Genomic DNA, 17,375 nt, shown 5'->3' with positions numbered 1-17,375 from the left:
AGCCGGCACTTTGCCAGCCGCGTGTGCTGCCTGATCGCCGCCGCTCTGCGGCGATTCGCCGCGAGCAGCGGCGAAAGAGGGCCCCCCTAGCCGCCTGAGCCCAGCGTAGCCGGAACAAAAAGTTCCGGCCAGCGCTAAGGGCTGGATCGGAGGCGGCTGACGTCAGGACGTCGGCTGACGTCGATGACGTCACTCCGCTCGTCGCTATGGCGACGATATAAGCAAAACAAGGAAGGCCGCTCATTGCGGCCTTCCTTGTTTATTCTGGGCGCCGGAGGCGATCGGAAGATCGCCTCCGGAGCGCCCTCTAGTGGGCTTTCATGCAGCCAACTTTCAGTTGGCTGCATGAAATAGTTTTTTTTTTATTTAAAAAAAACCCTCCCGCAGCCACCCTGGCGAATTAATCAGAACGCCAGGGTGGTTAAACCTTCTGTTAATGTCTTGAACATTTTCATAAATTTGTACTCTGATTGATCATTTTTGAAGTTACCCTTAAGAACAAGTACTTTTAGATCTTGCATGCTGTGTCCTGGTTCACAGAAGTGTTGGCCCACTGGTGTGTCCATTTTACCCTCATTAATTTTAAAGCGGTGATGGTTCATTCTTGTGCGCAGTTTTTGTCCTGTTTCTCCTATATAGATTCCTCTTGAGGGGCATTTCATGCAGCGTATTATGTATACAACATTGGATGACTCGCAGGAAAATTGGTCTTGTATTTGATGATATTTCTGTGAGTTTGGTATTTGTATTTGGCTTGTGCTCAAGATATAAGGGCAGGTCTCACACCTTGTGTTATTGCAGGGTAATGTGCCTGGAGTATCTGGTGTAGATAATGCACTTCTGATAATCATTTGTCTCAAATTGGGAGGTTGTCTGAAAGCAAGCAGTGGTAAATCAGGAAAAACATCCTTCAGGCGTTTGTCTTTATGGAGTATTGGTTGTAGGGCTTTTGATATCTTCCTCAGTGTCTTTAATTTTGGGTTGTAGGTTACCACAATTGGGATTCTGTTGTTTTCAGTCTTTGGGGTGTACTTCAACAGTTCCTGTCTTGATTTTAAAGTTGCTCTGTGTATTTAATCATCAACGATTTGTGGATGATATCCCTGATCTATGAATATTCATAATTCATTTGGGAATGATATGTATCTACAGACAATGGGCAGTGCTATGGGAAGTAGGATGTCGCCCCAGTATGCAAATTTGTTTATGGCCAGATTGGAGGAAAACTTCCTTTCAACTTGTGAAATTAAACCATGGGCTTACTTCAGATTTATAGACGATATCCTATTAATCTGGACAGCATCACAGGAAGAATTAATCAGATTCCACAAAAACTTCTCAGAGTACCACAAGAACATCAAGTTAACGCTCAGCTTTTCAACCTCCCATGTCAGTTTCCTGGATACCACAATTTATATACAAAATAGAATTTTACAAACATCCATATACCGTAAACCAACTGACCGGCATATTTACCTGAAATGGAAGAGTTTCCACCCGGAACACACCAAAAAAATCTATTGTTTACAGCCAGGCTCTGAGGTATAACCGAATATGTTCTAATTCAGAGGACAGAGACAGACAACTTATGTCACTACGTAAAATATTCATAGATCAGGGATATCATCCACAAATCGTTGATGATCAAATACACAGAGCAACTTTAAAATCAAGACAGGAACTGTTGAAGTAAACCCCAAAGACTGAAAACAACAGAATCCCAATTGTGGTAACCTACAACCCAAAATTAAAGACACTGAGGAAGATATCAAAAGCCCTACAACCAATACTCCATAAAGACAAACGCCTGAAGGATGTTTTTCCTGATTTACCACTGCTTGCTTTCAGACAACCTCCCAATTTGAGACAAATGATTATCAGAAGTGCATTATCTACACCAGATACTCCAGGCACATTACCCTGCAATAACACAAGGTGTGAGACCTGCCCTTATATCTTGAGCACAAGCCAAATACAAATACCAAACTCACAGAAATATCATCAAATACAAGACCAATTTTCCTGCGAGTCATCCAATGTTGTATACATGATACGCTGCATGAAATGCCCCTCAAGAGGAATCTATATAGGAGAAACAGGACAAAAACTGCGCACAAGAATGAACCATCACCGCTTTAAAATTAATGAGGGTAAAATGGACACACCAGTGGGCCAACACTTCTGTGAACCAGGACACAGCATGCAAGATCTAAAAGTACTTGTTCTTAAGGGTAACTTCAAAAATGATCAATCAAGAAAAGTTTCTGAGTACAAATTTATGAAAATGTTCAAGACATTAACAGAAGGTTTAAATTGTGGAACAGGATTCATGACACCTTATGTAACATGATTGATTTGGCTTCATGATCTTCAGAAACCTGCTGGATTTCATGTATGGTTGCACTAACTCACTGGCTCCAGCCTGCTGATCACCTGACACCTAACGGATAAACAGTAACCAACACAACTGTCATCTTCGTGTTTACCATTTATCTGCATCAGTGTTTTACTTCAGCTTACATCTGGAAATATGCCTGAAGAAGGGGACTAGATCCCAGAAAGCTTGCATCATTTAACTCTATTAGTTAGCCATTAAAAGGTATTATTTCTTACAAAACGTTGTTTTTTTTCTACCTATATAATTTGTTTGGCTAACACGGTACAGAAACTTTTTTGCTACTAGGTCTTGGTGTAGTAATAGCAAACATAAGGGTTTATTTTTCTTTTATATCGAACATCATTCTTTTGTCTCTTATACCTAACATTAGTTTTTTTCTCTTATACCAGATAACACATCACACAGAACAAAACAGAACTCTTTCAGCAAGAAATCAGAAGTCATAAATGGGGTATAACATGTTGAGCTCTGATGCCTTTAGATTGAAGTTTCAGCTACAAGGAATGGAAATGGAATTCTGAAACCCTAAACTCTGCAACCATAAAGGATGCCTAATAATGCTTTCACTGTTGTGCAAAACAACAGGCAGCTGTATAATCACTAATTAGATCATGGTGTTGGCAAGAGTGAAGTTAGCCTGAGGCAGGCTAGGGGTTTCCCACAATGACATGTTTTCTCCTTTTTTGCTACTTTCTTTCAAAGTTTGTAAAGGTCCGTACCCACTATGTGATTTCTATGGCGATTTTTCCGACAACCGATCAATTTTTGAGCATGCCACCGTTATGGTAGCATGATAGCGCTTGTACACGCCGGTAGGAAGATGGATTGGGGAACACTTGTCATCGGGGGACCTCACTGGGATCCATTTTCCTGTGTCGTTGGGTGAGTATTCAGCTCAAGAGTTGATTAAAATATCCCAGTTGGAGATGTCTCTCTTATCCTGCATACCCCCCACTCACCTATCAGAGCCTACTTATTAGCAGACCAGCACTATTGGAGATGCTAAGGCAGTAACAATGTCTAGAACTTCACACCATCAAATCAGCAAACAACTTCTACAGAGCTAACTACAGTAGAGATGGCCCAAGCGTCTGCCCGCGAACGGTTCCAGGCGAACTTCAGGTGGTTTGGTTCGCGGTGAAGGCAAACTTTTGCGGAAGTTCGATTCGCCCCCATAATGCTCCATTGAGCAGAACTTTGACCCTCTACATCACAGTCAGCAGGCACATTGTCACCAATCATACTGCATTCACTCCTGGAGCCCCCCCCCCTTATAAAAGGCAAGGTTCTCCTGTCGTTTTACTCACTCGTCTGCCTACAGTAATTAGTTAAGGGACAGCTGCTGACAGACTCTGCTAGGGAGAGTTTAGTTAGGGTCTTGTAGGTTTGTTCCTAGCTGATTGTTGTTCCTTATATCCCTCTCTTCTCTCTCCCTCCTCCCGGAGGGAGGAGGGTCTTGTCTTCCAGGGAATTGTAGCATTTCAAAAGCCAGCTTACATACCTTGGCTAGGAATTGAACCCAGGTCTGAGTGCGTGGTAGGTAGCTCACTTCACCACTATACTACCACCAACACTACATGCTGAAGCCAGCCTAGCATGTACCATTATAATATATCCAAGAGAAAATTGCTTAAGGATTTGTAGTATGTCAAAAGTTAACTCACATTGGCCAGGAATAGAACCCAGGCCTACCGCTCTGTAGGATGCTATCCTAACCATTATACCGCCAACACAACACACTGCAATGCTACATGCTGAAGCCAGCCTAGCATGTACCATTATGATATATCCAAGAGAAAATTGCTTAAGGATTTGTAGTATGTCAAAAGCTAACTCACATTGGCCAGGAATAGGACCTAGGCCTACCGCTCTGTAGGCTGCTATCCTAACCATTATACCACCAACACAACACACTACAATGCTACATGCTGAAGCCAGCCTAGCATGTACCATTATGATATATCCAAGAGAAAAATGAGATTGCTTAAGGATTTGTAGTATGTCAAAAGCCAACTCACATTGGCCAGGAATAGAACCCAGGCCTACCGCTTTGTAGGCTGCGATCCTAACCATTATACCACCAACACTACATGCTGAAACTTCTTGGAGCAGACTTACTTCCTCCCTCCAAAAGACACACATACATTCCCATAAAATCATGCAACTGCAACTGCATGCAGTCTTTGTGGTACACAGTCTTTGTGGCACAATTGGTTAGCGTGTTTTTAGCTGTTAACTGAAAGGTTGGTGGCTTAAGCCCACTCAGGCATGGCCTTGCCTTTTGTGTCCAACAGTTGTCCGAAGAGAACCCCAGATAGCCATGTAGATTCATCTCTCTCTCTCTCTCTCTCTAGTAGGGATGGTCACCGCTTACCGCGGAATTGTATTTTCCGCAATTTTGGGCGGAAATTGGTCATTCCATTCCGTTTCTTCTTCCAAGAAGAAATGTATTTTTTATTTCAGCCAGGACAACATCTGCACTGAGTTTATTTGTTCTTCCCGTGTCTGTGTGGGATTCCTCCGGGCACTCCGGTTTCCTTCCACATCCCCAAAAGATACAGATAAGTTTATTGGCTTCCCCCTAAGTTGGCCCTACAATACAATACATACACTGCATGATACATACAAAGACATATGACTATGGTAGGAATTAGATTGTGCGCCCCTCTGAGTTAAGTGACAAAAAAAGTACAGAAGTACAGCACTGCGGAAGATATATAAATACTTAAAGAGAACCTGAACTGAAAATAAAAAGTAAAAATAACCATACACAGGTCATACTTACCTCCCGTGTAGTCTACAACTCAATCTCTTTCTCCTGTCCTGCTTCCTATTTGTCCACTGTGATCAATGGATTTCTCCGTCCTCCATTTTAAAGAGGAACTCCAGTGAAAATAATGTAATAAAAAAAAGTGCTTCATTTTTACAATAATTATGTATAAATGACTTACTCAGTGTTCGCCCATTGTAAAATCTTTTAAATCCCTGATTTATATACTGACATTTATCACATGGTGACATTTTTACTGCTGGCAAGTGATGTAGCTGCTGTATGCTGTTTTGGCAGTTGGAAACAGCTGTAAACAGCTATTTCCCACAAGGCAACAAGGTTCACAGACAGGAAACTGCCAGAAGTACCTCAGTACTCAGAGCTTCTTGTGGGAGGGGTTTCACCACAATATCAGTCATACAGCGCCTCCTGATGGTCTGTTTGTGAAAAGGAATAGATTTCTCATGTAAAAGGGGGTATCAGCTACTGATTGGGATAAAGTTCAATTCCTGGTCGGAGTTTCTCTTTAAAATGGCCATTACCCCATAACAGCTTCCTGGTCAGCACACTGTCAAACTGTAATATCACCCAGTTGAGCCATAGGGAAACATGGACATAACCTAGCACATTCAGCTGTAACTGACAGCTGCCAATAGATAACTGACAGCAACTGGTATGTTTCAGTTCTGGCAAAATATTGTCAGAACTGGAAAAGATCACTGTAAGAAGAAAATGGTGAGCCTCTGAGACCAACTGACTGTGAGGTTAGTATGTAATATTCATTTGCAGCTACATGATGTAGTTTATTTTTTAGTTTCAAAGTTTTTTATTGCAGTAAAGCAGATTTAGACAATGATACATTGGTATCAATCCCCACACAGGGGGCTTATGATAATAGAATGAATAAGAACAATAAACACAATAAAACATACTAACATGTATACTAGGTACTGTTAACCAATTAGGTAGGTAGGTCAATAAAGTCAGATGGTGGATTATTATCTAGGGTAAATTAAAACATTTGCCAGGATATCTTTACATATATTAGGTAAAAAATAGTAGATAGCGGAGGCCCTTATTGTCCGCATAGTCAACCCAGGGAGACCATGTGCTAGTGAATTGAATCAATCTGTCTTCCGTAACTGCTACCATTCTTTCTAGGATCATGGTTTTGTGGACTTTATCAATTACATGTTGTATAGAAAGAGATGTGTCCTTCCAGCGAGAGGCTAAATAAGTTTTTGCGGAATTCACAATATGCTGAATTAGTCTATGCGCCGGATGCTTGACATTGTTAGGTTTGTCACCAAAGAGGAAGACGGTAGGTGTAGGAGTGACGGAAGTCTGGAGAACTGTAGATATCAGACCAGCAATTTGTGACCAGAAATTTGTTACTAATGGACAAGTCCACCACATATGGGTCAAGGAGCCTTTCGCCCCACAGCCTCTATAGCATAAAGAGGAGGCTTGAGGGAAAATACTTGAAACCTTCTCTGGGGTTAGATAAGCTCTGTGAAGGAGCTTTACATTAGTTTCAAGCGTAGAGAAACAAAGGCTTCCTTTCATGAGAGTCTCAAAACAATGGGCCCATCTCTTTGGGGTTTGATGAAACTTTAACTCAGCTTCCCATTTCTCCAGAACGGGGGCCATAGCGTCTTGGGCCCGAGTGGCTAATAAATTGTATAGGTAGGATATGATTCCACCTCCTAGAGGGGAAGAGTTGCAAAAGTTCTCAAAATATGTATATGAGGAATCAGTAGTTAGATGGCCTAGTGAAGACCAATAGTGGTGGACCTGTTGGAGGTGGAAAAATTGATGTGGTCTACAGGAGAGGGTCTCAGACAAGGTAGCTGGATGGATTAGTTTTTCAAATCTCTGAAACTTTATTAGTTTTGTATATTGAGTAGCAGCTAACCAGGAAAGGTCAGTAGTTAGGCCCGGAGGAAAGTCAGGGTTACCGAATAGATGCGTAGCCAATGAGGGAGTGGCTTGTAGGCCTAGAGTATACCTATACCTCTTCCAAATTTTAAGAGTATGTAGGGTGTAGGGGGAGTCGAGGAGAAGACTAGTAGGATGTGGTAGCGAAGACCAAACTAACGCCTCTATTTTGTGCGGGGCTAAGAGTGCTGATTCTAAGGCAACCCATAATGGAGAGTTAGGGCCGGCCTGAGTAGGTGGGATATGGGCTAGCTGGGCGGCAATATAGTAATTATAGATGTTAGGGACTGCTGGACCTCCTTCATGCTTAGGGAGTTGCATCCTTTTGGAGGAAATACGTGGGGGATGATGGGCCCAAATACATTTTGAGATTTCCCTTTGGAGAGGAATGAGAGAGTCCTTTGGGACTGGAGTAGGGAGGACCCTAAAATAATATAGAATTTTAGGGAGTAGAGTCATGCGGACTGAATGTATTCTCCCACTTAAGGAAATTGGTAACTTGGCCCATGTGTTGAGCAAGTTTAGGAGTGAGATCAATAGAGGGGTATAGTTCAAGCGGAACATATCTGATGGATTTTTAGTAAGTTTGACTCCCAAGTATTTAACAAATTTAGGTTGTATATGGAACCCAAAACGAGAAGCTATGTCTGCGGTAATTGGGCTGGGAATATTACAGGGTAGGATTTCTGATTTTGTAATGTTTAGTGATAGCCCAGTTAAGTTCTTGAAGGAAGATAGTAGGTCTAATAGAGAGGGTATTGATGTAGTGGGGCTAGTTAGGGTCAAAGCTAGATCATCAGCGAATAGAGAAACTTTATAGGAGCGTTGACCTATTCGGTAACCCTGAACATCAGCTGCCTGCCTAATTTTAATGGCAAGGGGCTCTATACATAGTGCGAATAAGGCTGGGGACAGGGGGCACCCCTGTCTAGTTCCTCTTTCAATTTTTATTGTGGAATGACGTGTGGAGGGTAGTTTGAGGGAGGCAATTGGGGCAGAGTATAAGGACCTAATAGCTTGGAGAAAAGGGCCTGATATACCAAATCTCTGAAGGGCACAAAGCATATATGGCCATGATAAAGTATCGAAGGCCTTCTCAATGTCAAGAAGGAGCACTGCTAGTGGATGCTTAAGTCGGTGTGCGTGGTGGATTATATTTAGTAATTTTCGGATATTGTCAGTGGCTTGACGTTGGGGTATAAAACCAACTTGGTCCTTGTGAATGAGTGACGGTATCAATTTATTGAGGCGGGAAACTAGGATTGAGGTGAAAATTTTATAATCTGAGTTTAATAGGGAGATTGGACGATAATTACTAGGGGTCAGTGGATCTCTCCCAGGTTTTGGAATGACAGTTATTGAGGAAGCTAAGAATTCGGATGGGACTGCTGCCCCTTTAAGTATTGAATTAAATAAAGATGTAAGGTGGGGGATTAGGATTGCTGAAATTTTTTTGTAATATAAGGCTGTGAAGCCATCAGGGCCTGGGGCCTTGTGATTTTTTAGGTGTTTCACTACTTCTTCAACCTCATCTTGGGAAATAGGTGTATTGAGATAGGTAGCTGAAAGAGGTGAGAGAGATGGTATTGGGAGGGTGGTGAGGAAGGATTGGAGTTCTTGGGTAGTCGGGGGGAGAGGTTGGGAGTATAATTTGGTATAATATTGGAGGAATCGGTCATGGATTTCGTCTGGGTTACAGGACTCCCTACCATTGGCTAGTTTAATTTTTCTGACACAATTTATTTGCTGCTTCTCTCTTAGTTTGGATGCTAGCCAGCGATCAGGTTTATTAAGCAATTTGTAACAGCGGGATTGAGTCCATCGGAAGATTTTCTCAGCTTGGCGAGAGAGGAGGAGGTCAATTTGGATCTTTGTATCCCTGATCAGCTTATATAAATAAATAGAAGGGGATGCTTGATGCTCTAGGACCAGTCTAGATAGTTTATATTGGAGGTTGTGTAATGCTTCTGAGTGCTCCCTCTTGATCCGAGAGGCTATTCTAATGAACTGGCCTCTGATATATGCTTTATGAGATAGCCAAAGTGATGATTTAGCTATACCAGGGGTATTGTTTATATCGAAGAACTCTGTGAGATGTTGTGAGAGATCATTTATGGTAGAAGGGTTGGTGAGCATTGCCTCATTTAAACGCCATGAACGCTTAATAAATTTAGGTGTTTGTGAATCAAACTGGGCCATTACCATGTCATGGTCAGACCAAGCACAGGGTATGTGCCGTGCATATAGTAAATTAATAGTATTGCTGGCATTAGTGAAGATTAAATCAATGCGTGAATGAGATCGATGATGAGGAGAATAGTAGGTGTACCCTCTGGTGTGTCCATGAGACTCCCTCCACACGTCGACTATAGATAAAGACTCAATCATTTTATGAAGCGTTCTAAGCTTTTTTAGAGTTAGGCGATGATCAAGGGAGGTAGAGGAATCAATGCTGGGGACAAGAACGACATTGAAGTCCCCACACCAATAGAGATGATCGTATGTCAGAGTTAACAGGCTTTTTGTACATGCTGAGAAAGTTGCTAAAGGGTCATTAGGATGTGAGTATGAAGAAACTATACATATCTTTTTCATCTGGAGGGAGCCTATTACAATAAGGAACCACCCCAAGTCATCTGGAATAACCTGTTCTACCTCCAGTGGAAAGGAGTTATGTAGAAGTATAGCGACTCCTAGTGTTTTCCTGGAGGGAGAAGAGGCGAGATATACACACCTGTATTGGGTATGTATAAATTTTGGGAAAGAGGCATGCGTGAAATGCGTTTCTTGCAGTGCGATTATTTCAGGCTTGTGCGTAATATAGTCTTGCATGGCCTTACGTCTTTTAGGGGGGGAATTAAATCCCCTAACATTATGGGAAACCAATCTGACCATGGGGGACAATGACAAAAATTGAGCTAATGTTGCAGAAATCGTGGCTAAAGTTTGCTAGGGGTAGAAAGTCTAGACTTATGGTAATTATTGCGTACTTTAGGTATGACCAGGTACCTATAGGAAAAAACAGTATCATGTTAGTGGAACATATAACAAAAAAGCATAACCAGAGGATATAACTCCTCTTCAGGTGATTCACAGATGTAGGGGACCATATTAGTGATACCCACATGCGTGAATCTAAGGATGGGGACAGCATAACATTCCTTAGGGATCCCGAAGTTATAATAGAGAACAATAACAAGGCCAGTATCAGGTTGACTTAGTATAGCCACAAGACCTATGGGAAAAACGGTTAATAGTAGTAATATATAAACAATAAATCCACAGCATTACTTTGGAAGTTAAGAATAAACCTAACGTATAAATTGTGAGTATTTACGCCCAGTATAAGGCCCAGTCTAGTTGGGGGAGTCCCCTCTCGTCTCATGAGTAAACAGTACATTATGTTGTAGATAAGGGAGGAGGGCCACCTAGTATTAATATGGTATAGTATAGGGCAGATACTCATAGAGTTCAAAAGTATGCTTCCAACATGAAAGAAATTGAGGAAAAAATAGTCTAAGTCTATTTCGGTGCCAGTTGAAGCGAAAAATAAAGATATAACAAAAGGCAAAAATAGGTCTTAAGAATAAGGCATGTAACAAACAGTTAACTAGACATAACCTGTCCATGGTCATATGGATTGTGAAGAATGGGCCGGAGAGGATGGTGAAGATGGATTCTCCGATGGCCGTCAGCGTCTGCGGTTAGTGACCTCCGTCCAGACTCTGGTCGGTCTTGGAGAGCTTTGAGGTAGCGAGGTCTGATCATGAGGCGGGAGCTGTAGGCCGCACTGACCCAGAGCAAGGCGGGCCTCGGCCAGTGATTTACAGAGGTAGCTCCTGTTGTTGTAATCGAAACATAGGGAAAAGGGGAAACCCCACCTGTTTTTCACTGAGGCTGTGGTAAGAGCTTGGGTCGCAGGCCTCATATCTCTCCTTCGTGCCAGTGTAAGAGGAGATAGATCAGCGAAGAGACGTACCGTGTTGGGTAGGTCCGGGAGTGATGTTAGAGGCCTAGCTGCGAATAGAATGGCGTCCCTCATCTCCTCGTGCTGCATCTTTAGGACAATGTCCCGGGGAAGATCCGCGTTACGGGGGCGTCTCAGGGCTCTATGGATGCGGACTATCTGGAACTCTTGAGGATCATGCTGTGGCAGGATGGCCGCAAAAAGATTTAGAGCCATTACCTTTAGATCCGTAATGGATTCCGGAACCCCACGGATGCGTAGGTTTGCCCTCCTGGACCTGTTTTCAAGGTCTTCAAGCTTGAGTTCCATGGTTAGGATCTTCTCATCTTGATCATCTAGTTGTAGTTTGTCAGCCGCTACTGCATCAACTAGGGAGTCTGCTTGCTTCTCCACCCGCTCACCCACCTCCTTGATTTGATTAGATAGGTCGCTTACCGCTGCTGCTAGTTCCCGTTTGAAAAGCGAACTTATGTCCCTGTATAGCTGTTGGGATTGTAGCTTCGTGAGGGGGACTTCCGTTGCTGACTGCGGCGACTCGGGGAGAGAATTGGGCGAGCTAGGCCCTGAGGAGTGAGGCGAGGCTGCTGAGGCTGAGGTCGTGGCGGCCATTTTGGATCTCGTAGGAGCAGGCCCGAAGTGTTCGGTAAGTTTGTGTTGCCTGTTTTGTTTCTTTGGAGCCTCGGGAGGTGGCGGATTATCTTTCTTTCCCCTCCTGGACATTTCCTGGGTGTCAGGTGTTGTAGCGGGAGGAAATTTGCTTACGAACGAGGCTGTGAGAGAGATAATTCGGGATCCCGAAGACGGAGCTCTGCCAACTAGCGTCTGCTCATGGTGGCTCCGCGCATGCGCCCCCTATGTATGTAGTTTATTTTTTAAATAATTTTCCTTGCTTCCGGTTCCCTTTAATAATAATAATTTCAGTTCTCAATCAGAAAAGAAGGGAGGGCGGAAAAATATTGTTGATTTCGTCTGAAACACAGATGTCAATAAGATACCAAGGAAACACTTTCAGAGAGAATAAAAATGCAGCTAAATTGGATCAGCGATGTGGCAATAGTCATAGTAGTCAAGGTGGCTGCTTTGGGGCCCTAGAGGTCACAGGAGGTCTTTAAAGAGTAACTGTCAGGCTGCAGAAGCTAATTTAAACCTCTATTCTCCTGTGTTAAACAGTTTAGAAGGAAGCCCAAAAGCAATTAGTGAAGATAAAAATCTCAGTTACCTTTGATGTGTGCTTATCAGCAAGTCTGTTATTCTTAAGAAGACGCAAGCCGCATATTACTGCAAAGCATTCTGGGGCTCTCCCCTCGGCTGCTAATGAGACCTTACAGCAGCTTGTAATCGCGTAGCACTGATAAATCTCGGGGCAGAGTACTCTGCAGGAGTCAGCTATTGTTCCTAGCCACATGGCTCATTAATATTCACTGCACACTGTGTTATTTAGTACAAGCTTATCTGTGATCAGGAAGCAGGCAGGACATGACGACACATTTGACAGAAAAACATGGAGCCTGCCATGAACTGTCAGGAGCATCTATCTCTGCATATACTATATACAAATTCTGTGAAATCCAAACGTGGACAGTGAAATGCATATGTAATGTAAGTACAGCCAATCTTTAGCTACTGATATATGTGTTTATTTTCTCTGAGACCTTATACCTAACAGCTCCTCTTTAATACCTACTTGGCCGTCCCATCATGTATTTACGCCCCCTGCACAATGCTTCCGAACCAGGGGGGTAAATACACATACCCGCGTTGTTTGCCTCGCCGCTCACGATCGCCGCGCTGCCACCGTTCATTTCCACCACAGTTCCGCCGATGAGTTGACCAGAGACTGGGAACAGCTTGTTCCCATCTCGATCGCTGTCCCCCAGATGAATGAAAAGCCGGCATCATGCTGACGTAGGCATTTCATTTACGTAAACAGATACACTAACTACTTCCGAGTACTATTTACCGTACTTGGAAGTAAAGTGTAGTTCCATCTTGTGGCCAAAAAGTAAAATGCACCCAAACATATACACCCATTTACCCCATTACACCCCTACCCTATAGTTACCCAAATAAAACACTAGTAAAAAAAAAAGACACCATTTAATAAAAAAACAAACATAAATAGTTACCTTATAGACTTTTTAATATATATGTCATGAGGGTATATTACTATTACTTTTGCAAATAAAGGCTTTTAATTAGATATATAGAAAATGCACCTTTTATTTCCAGAAAAAATATTGGCGCCATACACTGTATTAGGTAGAGAAATATTTTAAATGTTGCAAAAACCGGGACAAATCGGAAAATAAAATGTGTGGGTTTTAATTAAGGTATCATTTAATTGAACTATAATGGCCGAAAACTGGGAAATAATGAATTTTTCTTGTTTTTTTCTTATTATTCCCTTTAAAATGTATACAAAATAAAATAATTCTAAGCAAAAAGTACCACCCAAAGGAAGCTTAATTGGTGGCAAAAAAAATAAAATAAGATTTAGATCATTTCTGTGTGATTAATAACAATAAAGTTATTGTCAAATGAATGGGAGGAGTGTGATGTGAAAATTGCTCTGGTTTATCCACAGGTTTATCTGGATTATCCACAGACGTCCCCCGTCCCCCACCTGTACCGAACCAGTGTTGGGACCCTCAGAAAACACACAACTAGGGCTTTGTTGAATGGTGCGCGTGGCTGCATTTTTTTGTGTGAACGATCGCAGCTACATTGCGTAGGATGCATTTGGCCTGCACAGTAGCATGGCGCCGATCAGGCTTGGCTTTTTCCACTTGGCTCTGTGGTATTCTGCAAGCACAAGCCTGCACAGTGGGGCTCATTTATGGATGGAAGAACAGCCATGAACTTCAGTGATGATGGTAATTAGCTAAATACAATTATGTAACATTTGGCATACATTTTCACAATTACGCCCATACGTAGTTACAGTTTGTAATTTCAACTGATTTTGTGTAATCATTTGTAATTTTGCATAATATTCACATAATTTCATGTCAACTTTAGACTTTCATGTCAATGTCAACAAAACTGCTACATATGCTAAGGAGAATAGCAAGCTCAAGTAACAAACACAATTTTGCAAAAATACCTTGTACTTTTTGAGAAAATTGCTTTTAAAAATGCAAAGGAAAAATGTTTTTTAAACTGAGTTTAAAAACCCTTTATCCTTTGCATTTTCAAAAGCTCTTTTCTCAAAAAATCCAAGGTCTTTTGCAAAATTATTTTTGTGACTTGTACCCACTATTCTCCTTAACACACATTGGTGACAATAGCTGTGCTATTAACTTCTAAAGTTGGCACAAAATTACGTAAAAAATAACACAGAAATTATGCAAAATTACAGTTCCTGCTTACAACAGACGAAATCGGTTACGATTTTTCCCCAAAATGTAGCATTATGATTTTGCATCGTAATTGCAAATTTCAATGCGAAATTACAACTCATCACTAGTGAACTTCGATTGGTGGTCTCCAGCAGGACGTGGGAAGCCTCTGATGAAGGCTTCCTCTACAAAGGTAAGTATACAGTGCCTAATGGTAAATTCGGCCCTGTCTTTGTCCATGTACTATATGCACTGTACATTATGTATGTGAGCTTAATTTGCCATGTTCATTAATATCCTTGGGGTTGGTGAAGTTGTCATTACTCCAGTTTCCAGGTCTTGAGGGCCACCACAATTTCTATTTGCCCCACTGAGCTGCATCACTGGGGTATGCTTAGCCATGTGCATTGATGCGTGGGGAAAAAACATGCCTAACAAAAACCACACAACTGACGGATCGTGTTTCAGTATAAAATATCTGGAAAATATCTTTATCCTCTGTGAAACAACAAAGCGGCGCATTTGCAGTAATCGTAAATCCCATATTGATTTGATTTCACTCTACGGTGGATGCAAGTTAACTGCTCCTGTTACCAAATTTCCAGATTTTCCCAGAAATGGCCTTACCTTTGTTTTCTGCTCCCATAAATCCTGCAATTAAAGCGCTCCCTGTAGCACAGCCTGCTTGTGAACTTTTTACCTCTTGGGTTGTGTTCTACAATATTTTACAGGCTATAACAACATTATGGTACTTGTAACCTCTGAAAGGGCTCAGTATTTACAGTACATGTCACAGTCTATATAGGGCACTTCAAAAATGCCTTGCTTTATTTCTGCTACAAACGGTTTAATGAAGTGACTGTTATACATTTCTAATAATTGGTGAATAAATGGGGCAGATTAGTATGGAACTACTTAGAAAAGCCACAAGTTTACACCAACAAAGGGGAATTTGGCCACTACATGAGATTTACAGTATGTATGTATATGAGCAACTGATTATAAATAACCAGTAATTCCCCCCTACCTTCCCCCCACAGTGTGGACATCCTCCCCTCTCCTGGGGAAGGGTGTGGTGAGTGGGCGGCGGCTTGTGCTTTGCACAGCATGGACTCTGCTGTGTCCACGCCATGCATTAAAACTGCCTATTAGTACGGTATATAAGATCCTCAATATATTAAGGTTTTAACCCCTCAGTTCCATGCATAATTTTTAATTATAGGGGTATTTGGGGCATTAATATATTCATGGTGCAGCTTTTCTCTCAATATAAGACTTTGGCATTAATCCAGACCCATTCTTATTGCCAGTTTAGTGCAATTGTGCCTGAAACTAATGGACAGCCCCCTTAAGTCTGTCTACTCCCTTGATGTTCTCCCGGTCCCCTCAGTTGTGCTGCTGTCACCCCCATAAAGTTTGTGACTCGGCTCAGTTGGGGACTACTGCACATGCATGGTCCTGGCTGTCTACTACAGCCAATTGCGCTTTGCGTGGCTCGGGAGCGTTCTCCGCATGCGCAATTTGTTAAGACTGTAATTGTTTTGTAATTGCACTTGCGCAGAATGGTCCGGACCATGAGGGAGCAATGGAGGAAGCACATGGCCTGGAAGAGCACACTTGCAATGGCCCACAACCCAGCTAGATCATGGACTTCACAGCAACTCAACAAAGGAGAACTCTTCGAATGTCCTCCGGTCCCTTGCCGTGGCTTCTTTTTCATTCAACTGACAGTAGGCCCCCGGCAACGCGTTCTCTTCTTCGCCTTCCCCGGCGTCAACCACATCATGCGCAGGCGCAAGCGTACTGCACCCATGCATGATGCGCTTGAGGGTGGGGAAGGCAAAGAAGAGGACGTGTTGCCGGTAAACTAAGCCGCGGCAGGGGACCGGAGGAAACTCGAGGAGCTGCAAGGGTACAGGACGGCTGCAGGGTGCTTGAAGAAGCCCCAGCTAAGTGAAACTTTTTTCCCCTAGGGTTTAGGTTCCCTTAAAAGCAGTATAGTTTTTAAGTAATTTGCCCTGGGTGTTTTGTTTTTAATCAGTACTGTACAGAGATGCTGCTTGTCATGTCTTATATTCAAAAACCCCTAAGAAGTACCGTTGATCCTGTGAATCTACATATTCATTAACTGCAATTGTGGAGATATAGTTTAGCACGCAGTTTAACTGAATAGTCCTATAAAAAATAAGTTTAGGAAAATTATATAATATAATGCGTGAACAAGAAGATGAAGGCTATAGATCATTTGGCTAGTCATATTCAATGTCCCTTACTCACTTTCAAGTAGACAAGCTGTTTCCCTACATGTGTTTTTGCTAATTTTTCACTCATGCAAATTTGAATTAGCATGCAACTAATTTCCTGATGCATTTGCGTTTTCGTGTTCAATCTCATGTAAAGTGCAATTCAATGGAAAACATGTGTAGTTAGATGGATGCATTTTTTGCAAATACCTAGAGATAAATATTGCCCTATATAGAGTTGCATATTAGGAAAAAACTCAACACACACAAAAACAAACAGAGAATGCATAGAGAAACACGTGTGTTTAACCACTTCCAGACCACGCTAATTGAAATCAACGCCCTGTTTGGGACCTGTTATCCCTGCCCGGGCGTACATTTCAATTAGCTTGCCGCAAGCTACCGCTGATCGTGACGCTTTCTCGCCGCTGCAGCTCACTTGCCCTGCTGTTAGTATGACAGCAAAGCTCCGTGAGCCAGTCAGGAGCCGATTTAATTGGCTCCTGACCCCGTGATCACTGTATGCCAATCTCATTGGCTCACAATGATCACAGGGTCAAGAGCCAATGAAATCGGCTCCTGAATGGCTCACAGAGCTCTGCTGCCACAGCAATGGCAGAGGGAGTGAGCTTCAGTGATGGAAGAGCAGCGTGAATAGCCCCGTTTTTTGTACCAGCAGTTTCTGATCCTTAACCTCTTGGCGTGGACGTGGCGGCAGCCC

At 42.4% G+C, this 17,375-nt stretch overlaps 1 long non-coding RNA gene across 1 annotated transcript; it reads left to right on the top strand.

Annotated features, from left to right (window-relative positions):
- The first annotated feature begins 2,467 nt into the window (after positions 1-2,467).
- On the top strand, positions 2,468-13,914 carry LOC137545770 (uncharacterized). The gene is made up of 3 exons (XR_011026100.1): positions 2,468-2,599; positions 2,788-3,280; positions 13,658-13,914. It is a non-coding gene; the product is annotated as an uncharacterized lncRNA (long non-coding RNA).
- The last annotated feature ends 3,461 nt before the right edge of the window (positions 13,915-17,375 follow it).

Source organism: Hyperolius riggenbachi, chromosome 2 (genome assembly GCF_040937935.1).
Source record: "Hyperolius riggenbachi isolate aHypRig1 chromosome 2, aHypRig1.pri, whole genome shotgun sequence".
NCBI lineage: Eukaryota > Metazoa > Chordata > Amphibia > Anura > Hyperoliidae > Hyperolius > Hyperolius riggenbachi.
Note: the sequence above shows the minus strand (reverse complement) of the source record. Positions and strands in the feature narration are given on the sequence as shown.